This window comes from Macaca nemestrina, chromosome 1 (assembly GCF_043159975.1).
Source record: "Macaca nemestrina isolate mMacNem1 chromosome 1, mMacNem.hap1, whole genome shotgun sequence".
Classification (NCBI taxonomy): domain Eukaryota; kingdom Metazoa; phylum Chordata; class Mammalia; order Primates; family Cercopithecidae; genus Macaca; species Macaca nemestrina.
Window position 1 is genome coordinate 33066525 of NC_092125.1, and position 10268 is coordinate 33076792.

The following is a 10268-nucleotide window of genomic DNA, read 5'->3' on the forward strand; positions in this document are numbered from 1 at the left end:
CCGACCTTGCTCTCTGGCTGTCCTTAACATTTATTCCTTATTTCAACCTTGGTGAATCTGATGATTATGTATCTTGGGGTTGCTCTTCTCAAGGAGTATCTTTGTGGTGTTCTCTATATTTCCTGAACTTGTATAATGGCCTGCCTTGCTAGTTTGGGGAAGTTCTCCTGGATAATATCCTGAAGAGTGTTTTCTAATTTGGTTCCATTCTCTCTGTCACTTTTAGGTACACCAATCAAATGTAGATTTGGTCTTTTCACACAGTCCCATATTTCTTGGAGGTTTTGTTCATTTATTTTCACTCTTTTTTCTCTAATCTTGTCTTCTTGCTTTATTTCATTAATTTGATCTTCAATCACTGATATCCTTTCTTCTGCTTGATCGAATCGGCTACTGAAGCTTGTATTTGCTTCAAGAAAGTTCTTGTACTGTGGTTTTCAGCCCCATCATGTCATTTAAGCTCTTCTTTACACTGGTTATTCTAGTTAGCCATTTGTCTAACCTTTTTACAAGGTTTTTAGCTTCCTTATGGTGCGTTAGAACATGCTCCTTTAGCTTGGAGAAGTTTGTTATTACCAATCTTTTGAAGCCTATTTCTGTCAACTCATCAAACTCATTCTCTATCCAGTTTTGTTCCCTTGCTGGCGAGGAGTTGTATTTCTTTGGAGGAGAGGAGGTGTTCTGGTTTTTGGAATTTTCAGCCTTTCTTCTCTGGTTTCTCCCCATCTTTGTGGTTTTATCTAGCTTTGGTCTTTGATGTTGGTGATGTATGGATGGGGTTTTGGTGGGGATGTCCTTGTTGTTGATGCTGATGCTATTCCTTTCTGTTTGCTAGTTTTCCTTCTAACAGACAGGCCCCACAGCTGCAGGTCTGTTGGGGTTTGCTAGAGGTCCACTCCAGACCCTGTTTGCCTGGGTATCACCAGTGGAGGCTGCAGAATAGCAAATATTGCTGCCTGATCCTTCCTCTGGAAGCTTCGTCCCAGAGGGGTACCTGCCTGTATGAGGTGTCTGTTGGCCCCTACTGCGAGGTGCCTCCCAGTCAGGCTACATGAGGGTCAGGGACCCACTTGAGGAGGCAGTCTGTCTGTTATCAGAGTTTGAACACCATGCATGCTGGGAGAACCACTGCTCTCTTCAGAGCTGTCAGGTGGGGAAGTTTAATTCTGCAGAAGTTGTCTGCTGCCTTTTGCTCAGATACACCCTGCCCCCAGAGGTGGAATCTAGGAAGGCAATAGACCTTGCTGAGCTGCAGTAGGCTCCGCCCAGTTCAAGCTTCCCTGCCGCTTTGTTTACACTGTGAGCATAGAACCGCCTACTCAAGCCTCAGCAATGGCAGATGCCCCTCCCACTCTCCCACTGCCAAGCTCCAGCATCCCAGGTCGATCTCAGACTGCTGCGTTAGCAGTGAGCAAGGCTCTGTGGGCATGGTACCCACCAAGCCAGGCACAGAAGCGAATCTCCTGTTCTACCAGTTGTGATAACCATGAGAAAAATGCAGTATTTGGGTAGAAGTGTACTGTTCCTCCAAGTACAGTCACTCATGGCTTCCCTTGGCTAGGAAAGGGAAATCCCCCAACCCCTTGTGCTTCTCAGGTGAGGCGATGCCCCACCCTGCTTCAGCTCACCCTGTGTGGGCTGCACCCACTGTCCAACCAGTCCCAGTGAGATGAACCAGGTACCTCATTTGGAAATGGAGAAATCACCCATCTTCTCTGTTGATCTTACTGGGAGCTGTAGACTGGAGCTGTTCCTATATGGCCATCTTGAAAGTGACCCTGTAATTTTTAATTTTTTTGTACAGGTGGGGTTTCACTGTTTCCAAGGTTGGTCTTGCACTCCTGGGCTCAAGGGATTCTCTTGCCTCATCCTATCAAAGGGAGGGAATAGAGGCATGAGCCACCACACCTGTCCTCAAGTTCTTATAAAGAAAGATTTGGACTCCCAAATCATTTCTCCTTTGTATAATAAGATGACTTCCCACTTCCACTTGGACAGAAGACTGGAGGATTATTTTCTCAAGGGAATAAATTAGATGTCATGTAGAGTTGGGTATGGGAATATCATATGGAAAATGTGGTGAGTTAGCAAAAGTTTACATATTGAAATTGAGACACCCTAAGTCTGCATCTCCTAACAGGCTCTTAGAATTTTAATAGTGATATCTTTATACTTGAGAAGGAGATTAAAAGAGCCTTCTCTGGAAATATGACTAACCCAAGAAAAATGATCTAAAGTTATTAACATCAGGGCTTCCCCAGGGAGCCCAGTGAGATATCAAAAATGAAGATTACAAGTTCATCCATAGACTGAGAGCTCCCAATCAACTTCTTCGAACACCAAAGATCGGCTGAGAAAAGTTACAAATATAAAAGATAGAGATAAAAACAAACAGAAATAAGCAGCTTAGACAAGGTAGAGAACAAAGGAAGAAAAACTTAAATAATATATTACTATTAATATCCAGGGAGAGGCAAAAGAAGGTACTGCTTCAAAGAAACAGGAATATGATGCTATAAAAATAACACCCAGAGAACAAAAAGAGAGCTCTTGTAAATTAAAGGAGTAAAAGTAGAAATAAAAATTTCAATAGAAGCTTTGGAACATAAGATTAATGAACTCTCCCAGAAAGAAGAACATAAAAGCAAAAGGAAATAGGAGAGAAAAGATTTTAAAAACTATCCATCATCCAAATAAAAATTTCCAGACAGAGAGAAAAGATAAATTGAAGAGAAGGAAAGTATCAATAATTAAATCAGAAAATTTCTTAGAACCAAAAGACATGAGTACCAGAGTTCTGTACAATGAATGAAAATAAAACCACATAGAGGGTCATCACTGTGCAATTTCAGAATAACACAAATAAAAAATGGAAATCTACAATTTTTGAGATGGGGAAAAGATGTCATACAAAGGATCAAGATTCAGAATTACATCAGACTTCTCCTTATCAACACTGAAAATTGGAAGGCAATGGAATGATGCCTCCAAAATACAGAGGGACAGCAGTACAACTTAAAACTCTCTAACAGCCAAATTCCTACTTAGGGTAAAATAAAGACATTTTGCGATATGAAACATTTTAAAAACCTGGTAAAAAGGATCCAGCAACAGAGAGAGATGAGTGGCATCCCCATGATGATGGCGAGCAGAGTTAACAAGATGAACAGTCTTGTAATATAGTTGGAGAGCTGGAAGCTCAGGATGGAGCCGGTTAGAAGGCTTCAGGATGGTTTCTTCAAGAAAGAGAAATTGATAGAAAATTGATAGGATACCTAATATACCAAGAGGGGTTGTACAATTGGTGGAAATATGAATGAAGACCATGAGTCTACTCCTAGACACAGAGATTCCAATCAGCTGAATTACTGGTAAGTATACAGAAAAAACTAAAGATGCACTCATAAAAATCTAAGCAAATAAACAAAAGACAACTAACTCCAAGGAAACCAGAAAGTTGTGCAAGAAATGAAAAGTCATTATAGTACATTACATGGCTCAGTTACAAAACATGTTTACATAGTCATCGTAATATAAGCAAGTAATATTTATGCTACCAAAATTCTAAATTACAAGTAGGATGGAGAGATGGAAAGTGTATGCTGGGAACAGGGATATATGTGAAAGAGAACATCCCATCCTCATCTCCTACAGTAGAAAATCAATAGGTTACATCTAATAATGGAAAAATCAGGAAGTAGTAATATAGTGATGGTCTTTATCAAGATAGGAAACACAGGGGAGAGGAATTATGAGGGCTGTAATAAGATGTATTGTTGAATTGTGGGTTTTGAGATATCTGTGAAACAACCAAGTGGAGATGTCTACTAGGCAGTTGGCCTTATGGGTCCAGTGCCAACTAGCCTGAAGAAAGGTTCTTGGAAAGAATTAAGTCCTACATAAAATTATTTGCATGACGATTTTTCTCAATTATTTCCCAGAATGATTGATAACTACTCACATTCTAGATACATAGGAGAGAAGTCCATTGATGATATACAGGTCATACCTAAGGGCACTAGAGCTTAATGTCCTTGCAGAAGCAACTGAGAAGGGCTGATCAATACAGTGGGAAATAGAGTTTGAAGTCATTGTCTGTGTTGTCTGGGGAGTAGATGAAACTGGAAGAGGGCCAAGGATAGCTGCTAGGGGACACTAACAGTTTAGAGATGGGCAGGGCAAGAGGAAACTACAAAGAGATGAAGGAGTAATAAGAAATACAAGAGAACATGGCAACTAGAAGATACAGAAGGGATTTTGAAAGAGAAGGTACATGGGAGGTGCCAACAGCTGCAGAGAAGTTACATGAAGTAATGACTATAAGGGGGCCATTGATTTTTACCTGTAAGGAAGTTGTGAGCGACCTTAGTTGAAGCAGTTTGTTGGAGTAGCTGGTATTCAGAAGCCAGATTTCAGTGTACTTGGAACCCAGTAATTAGTCAGCTGAAACTAGCTGTTTCTTAATGCCCATCTCTGAACCGAAGCTAACACTTCATTCATGCTCTAAGTCACACATAGGAGAGAACTGTGTTTTCACCCAGGAGACCACTGAGACACAAAATATTGGGTTTCCACAACAAATTCATGAGAACATTTCTAGGAATTCGTGAACCCTGGCCAATCTTATTATTGCATTCTTTAGATTAGTTATTTTTATGTGTGTGTGTGTGTGTGTTTTTTAATGTGAAAGCTGACATGGGATGAGTCCTAAACTGACCAGGGGAAGAGTGTGTTGCATTACCTTGTCATCTAAGTAATCTCTCAGCATGGGTAAAGAACTTCAGCTAGAAAAGTAAGAGCTTCCCTGTAATAGACTAGGTGCTATTCATCTGTCACTGAAACTTTGGGTGGTATGACATTACTGCTCCAAATATCTGTCATTATTTATTGTTCATTCATTTATTCAAAGTCTCCCCTTTGTTCACCAGGGATAAGTCCCAAAGCTCCCAATGGATGCCTAAAACTGTGGATAGAAGAGACTTTCATATATACAATGTTTATTTTACTGTACATGTATGCCTATGATAAAGTTAAATTTATAAATTAGTCACAGTAAGAGATTAACAACAACAATAATAAAATAGGACAATTATAACAATATGACAGCATCACTACTCTTGCACTTTGGGGCCATTATAAGTAAAATAAGAATGACCTAAACACAAGCACTGTGATACTGAGACAGTTAATCTTATCACTGAGACAGCTACTAAGTGGACAAATGGTCAGGTAGTATGTACAGTGTAGATACACTGGACAAAGGGAGGACTCATGTCCTGGGTGGGATGGAGGGAGACAGGGCTAGATTCCATCCCTCTACTCAGAATGGTAAGTGATTTAAAACTTATGAATTGTCTATTTTTGGGATTTTCCATTTAATATTTTCAGATCATAGGTAATACTAAAGCCATGGAAACAAAACTACAGAGAAGGGAAAACTGTATCCTAGGAGTTACAGAGATAAAACATGGAGCAAATATGAATCATGCTCTCAAGAAGTTTATAGCAAAGGGATGGTTCATGAGCCCAAGTAGCACTGGTACAAGGTAAAAAGGGCTAGAGAACCTTCTTCTTCTGGAGCGTCTTCTATCCAAATCAGCCATACATGGGAGGACTAAAGTGGGGTGGGGTCTCCTAGGAAGTATATTGTTTTGCCTTGACATTGTCCCTCATTTAACCTAAGTGTTACCTCAGTTTTTCCAGAGTGGTATGGGTTGTGAACTCTCAACCTACAGGATTACTTTCAAATAGGGTAGCTGTGCCTCATATGTAAAGAGAGGGTGAATTGGAGGCTCCATCTGAAGCTTGTTTTTGGAGTTTGTTATAACGCTCCCTCCCCAAAGGATAGCAAACAAACAAACAGTTTTTCCTACTCTCCACTTTCACATTCAATACAACACAGTACCTCTGTTTACCAAAATGTGTGGGGATTTCTTTGCACATACAACCAAGCAATTCTGTAGTAGATTCTCCAGTAGACACCAGGTGGGTGTCCTACAGTTTAACTAAATTCTGATTATCTACCTGGAGATAGCGTCAGATCTCACAGGTTGAGGGCTCAGTCCCACAAGACTGCCTCCACCCTTGAGATACTAGCATGGCCTGTTGCTTCTAATCATCTGGCTTTCAATAGGGATTCCCATAATCCCCTCTTTGAGTGCTAGAGTGGCTCACATAACTCAGGGAAACACTTTACTCATGTTACCCATTTATTATAAAGAGTATTACAAGGAATACAGACAAACAGCTAGTAGAGAGATGCACGGGCAAAGTTTAGAAGAAGGGGCACTGACCATTGCTCCCAGGCCCTCTCTGGGTGTGCCACCCTCCAAGAAGCTTCATGTTTTCAGCTATCCTGAAGATCTCTGAAACCAGTCCTTTTGGGTTTTTAATGTAGGCTTCATTAAGTAGGCATGATTGATTAGATTATTGGCCACTGGTCACCAATTCAACCTTCAGTGCTTCCTCCTCTTCCCAGAGATTAAGGGGACTGATTTTCTAATTAGGCCATGGTCTTTCAGGTGACTAGCCCCCATCCTGAAGCTCTCTAGGTGCCCCCAGCTACCAGGCATCTCAGCATACAAAAGACACTCACCACACCAGAGATTTCCAAGGGTTTTAGGAGATGAATGTCAGGAAATAGGATGAAGACCAAATATGTATTTCACAATGGCATACTTCCTACAAAGGAATTATAAACTGGGGTGCATGAGTTTGGTGATACTCCTGATCTGCTGGGTGCTCAAAGAGTGTATCAAAATTTAAACAAGGAACCTCAACACTTGTAACTAAAAGACCCAGATCTTACTCATCTTTGGCTATGAAGTCAAATCAGATTTATGGTAATACCCCAAATATCAATGCTCAGAGCCCAGCTATCCTTGACAGGCAGAGATCCCTTAGTTTCCAGGAGTTTCTCTTCCTAAATATTTCTGGGGCCGCTCTCACAGATGTTTGTGCGTCTCAATTGTTCCCTTGGTTTCCTGGGGTTATGCTAGGTTGGGATTTGTGGGGGGCCAGCAGTTTCTCACAGTTGTCAGCAGAGCCTCTGCCAGCAGCTCTGACTTCCACAGCCACTGGTCAGCCAGGGAAGCTGTGTATTCTTCCAGCTGGCTTGATGACTTCAGGATGCTTCTCCCTCTGGGTCCATGGGGAATGCGTTTCTCTTCTAATAAGCTCTTTCTGGAGTGTTTTGCAGAGCACAGCTGTTGAACTTCAGTAACAGAGTCTCTCCTTTGCCTTACAGCCCAAGCCTTCCCAGAGTGGACAGCTCAGCTAAGAGGAGTTTGGTTGGGTGATGTCAGACTCCACATCACACTCCCGTGGAACCTTTGCTCCTCTAAATCCCAGGCCTGTTCTACCACTAAGCTCACTTATATGTTTGTTTTGTTTTTGGCCATTAGGCATAGCAGGGCTGCTATTGGGCAGCTACTTTAGAGTCCTTTAGTATTTCTGGGCAGTTAAGAAGCTCCCTAAACATGCTCAAGGAATTCCAAGAATTTCTTGAAGAAAGTGTTGCCTCATTTCACAACACTGACCTAGCCAGCTGTGTGTGGGAGTTGGTGGGAGGTTAGGATAGGAGGCACATTTTTTATTCAAGTGTGAGAAAACTAATAAATTTCTCTTTAAAAATGTAAACATATATATTAATGCCTAGAATGGCTACTTGGGGTGGGGGTGCTGAAGTGGGCATTCAAACCCCCGCCCCCCCCAAAAAAAACCATGAAGTTTTGATTGTAACTTTCAAACCTGAGCCATTGCCAGCAGTGGCAGCTCCACAGGTTTGAGTGAGTTTAGCTCATTAAATAACATGCTATTATAATGTTTGCTGAAGAGTCTCAGCTATTTGTAGATTAGTTTCTGAAACTTTTCATTTTGCCTTAACATTTGTACTAGACAGAGGAGGTGGAATGTATGTGTTGTAGGAGGATGAGAGAGCAAAGTCTAACTGAATATGAAGTAAGGAAGTTGGAGAGGATAAAAAATATTTTGGGAAAGTGGACATTTGTCATTATTTTTGGCTGACTACTCACCTCTTCACCTTTTGTCTTTGAGACATTCTCCTTTTTGGCAGATAGCAGTATCCTTTTCACTCAGTAGAAGTCACATGCCATTCTAACCTTCCTTATAGCTAGATTATAGGCATATGACTCAAGATACATGACGATTCATCAGTTCCATCCAAGGTAGATTGTAACTTAGAAGGTAGGAGTCCAAAGAGCCAGGGCCACCAGGAAGCTATCATGATGAGGTTAATGGTGTCTGTGGTGGCTAGATCCAGTTTCCAGGGTTCATGGTAACGGTTCCAGCAGCTAGCAGGGGCCAGTGTCTAGCATCAGTGTTGTCAGTGGGACAAGCAGTTGAGTCTGTGCCTGGTAAAAGCAACAGTTGTGCCTTCATAGAATCAGTTACATGAGGGAATTTTGTTAATTTTGAATGTTTTTCTTGGATGGGTGGCATTTAAGTTGATTCTGACACTCCTGGAACTTCCATGAGTAACACAATATCTTTCAATAATTCCCTTTTTGCCTTAATCACTCAGCTTGTCAGAGGTGTTTGAACTAGAGCAACTCCATTTTGAATGGGAGTGGGAAAAACGATTTTGAGACTTGCTGGGCCACATTCCCAGGAGGCTAAGTATCTTAGTCACAAGGTATTTACAGTTAAGGGAACAGAAACAGACCCGGACAATATCCTGATGTCCTGATATCTTGAGAACAAAAGCATTCCTAGTTTAAAAACAAGTTTTGCTTTAAAGATAATAATATAGACTCTTGTGAAAGATAGTAGTTACACAAAGATTAGCAATCCTTTATCCCAAATCCTTGTGGTAGAGCACATCTCTCCCATGATTTTTGTTATATACAAACAAGCATTGTACCTAAGGTGGGTGCATTCCTGTGCTTACTTTCAGGAACACCCTGCTCTGTCTATGGAGTAGCTATTCTTACATTCTTTTACTTTTCAAAATAGACTTGTATTCACTTTCCTCTGCGGACTTGGTCTGAATTCTTTCCTGCACGAGATCCAAGAACCCTCTCTTGGGGTCTCAATGGGACCACTTTCTGGTAACATCCTCCTGGTGAACCACAAAGGGACTACTGAACAGACCCCTGACCCAAAGGAAATAAACTGCAGCACCAATTGGCCAATTCTGGGTAAGTGGTGGGGGTATATTCTATCCCAGGTGAGGAATGAAATTGGGTTAGAGACCCAACCTGGAAGGGTTGGAGCTCCTCCTAAAACATAGGGGCTTAAAGACTCCTCTTGGTAAAGAGCAATGATGGTTGTCCAAACTTGGGTTAAAGGCCCAACTAAGGGGGGTTAGAGTCCCTCCTAAGACATAGGGCATTAGAGATCCACCTTGGTAAGCCACCTCTTGGTTAAAAATAGATCTGACTCTACAGGATGTTTATCACTATTAACTTTGGATTAATTCACCTTGTCCTCTTCGCTTCCTGAATCAATTTCCTGGTTGCTGTCTTTGTTTCACTGCCACTTTCAGGAGACCTCATTTAACTGGTCTTGGGATTTTAAGTACCAGGATGGAAATCAGGGAATTTTCCTTGCTGTTTTGTTTCATTTCTACACTAATAAAACTTCTTTCCTTTCTTGGATTCAGGCAAATCGGCTTTGTCCAACCCATGCTGCCACTATTGCCTGGAACCTGCTCTCTCTGGTCATCTCCACCTAAATCCTTCTCATTTCCTTTGCCTTATTTGACATTTCTTTTGTCAGTTTCCATGTCATGGTTTATCTAGGGCCCATGGCTCAGCCTGTTTATATTATCTGGCCAATATAAATAAAGGAATTCAATTTTCAGCAGGTTTTCCATCATAATGCAGCGTGCCTTAAAAACTCTCTTGTCCTTTTTAATGGAACTTGGCCAATGGCAATACAGTCTTGCAGGTTTGGAACTTTTCTTTCAATGTCATCTGCCTCCTTTTTGGGGAATACAGCATTGATCCCAGAGGACTCACCACTAGGATGTATTCTTGAACATTGGGACAAGTTTAAACCAAATGGGCTTAAGAAAAGAAAATTGGTAGTTTCATATAATACTGTCTAGCCTCAAATTACTATACTTGGAAAAATAAGAAAAATCATCACCTACCAGAACTATGGCCTTTAATACTATACTTCAACTTGATTTGTTTTGTAAGTGTGAGGGGAAATGGGATGAAACCAATATGTTCAAGCATTTTTATTGCCCAGTCAGAATAAAACTCTGCAATAGGTATGTGCATGTTTAATGAAAGGAAAGGAAG

General features: G+C 41.1%; 1 long non-coding RNA gene across 1 annotated transcript in view; it reads left to right on the plus strand.

Moving 5' to 3' along the window:
• The window catches only part of LOC105484461 (uncharacterized), a 48352-nt gene extending 41028 nt beyond the window's left edge, over positions 1–7324 (plus strand). Inside the window, exon 3 of the long non-coding RNA XR_988964.2 lies at positions 7247–7324. This is a non-coding gene — a long non-coding RNA (uncharacterized lncRNA). The remainder of the gene's footprint in view (positions 1–7246) is intronic.
• Positions 7325–10268: the final 2944 nt, after the last annotated feature.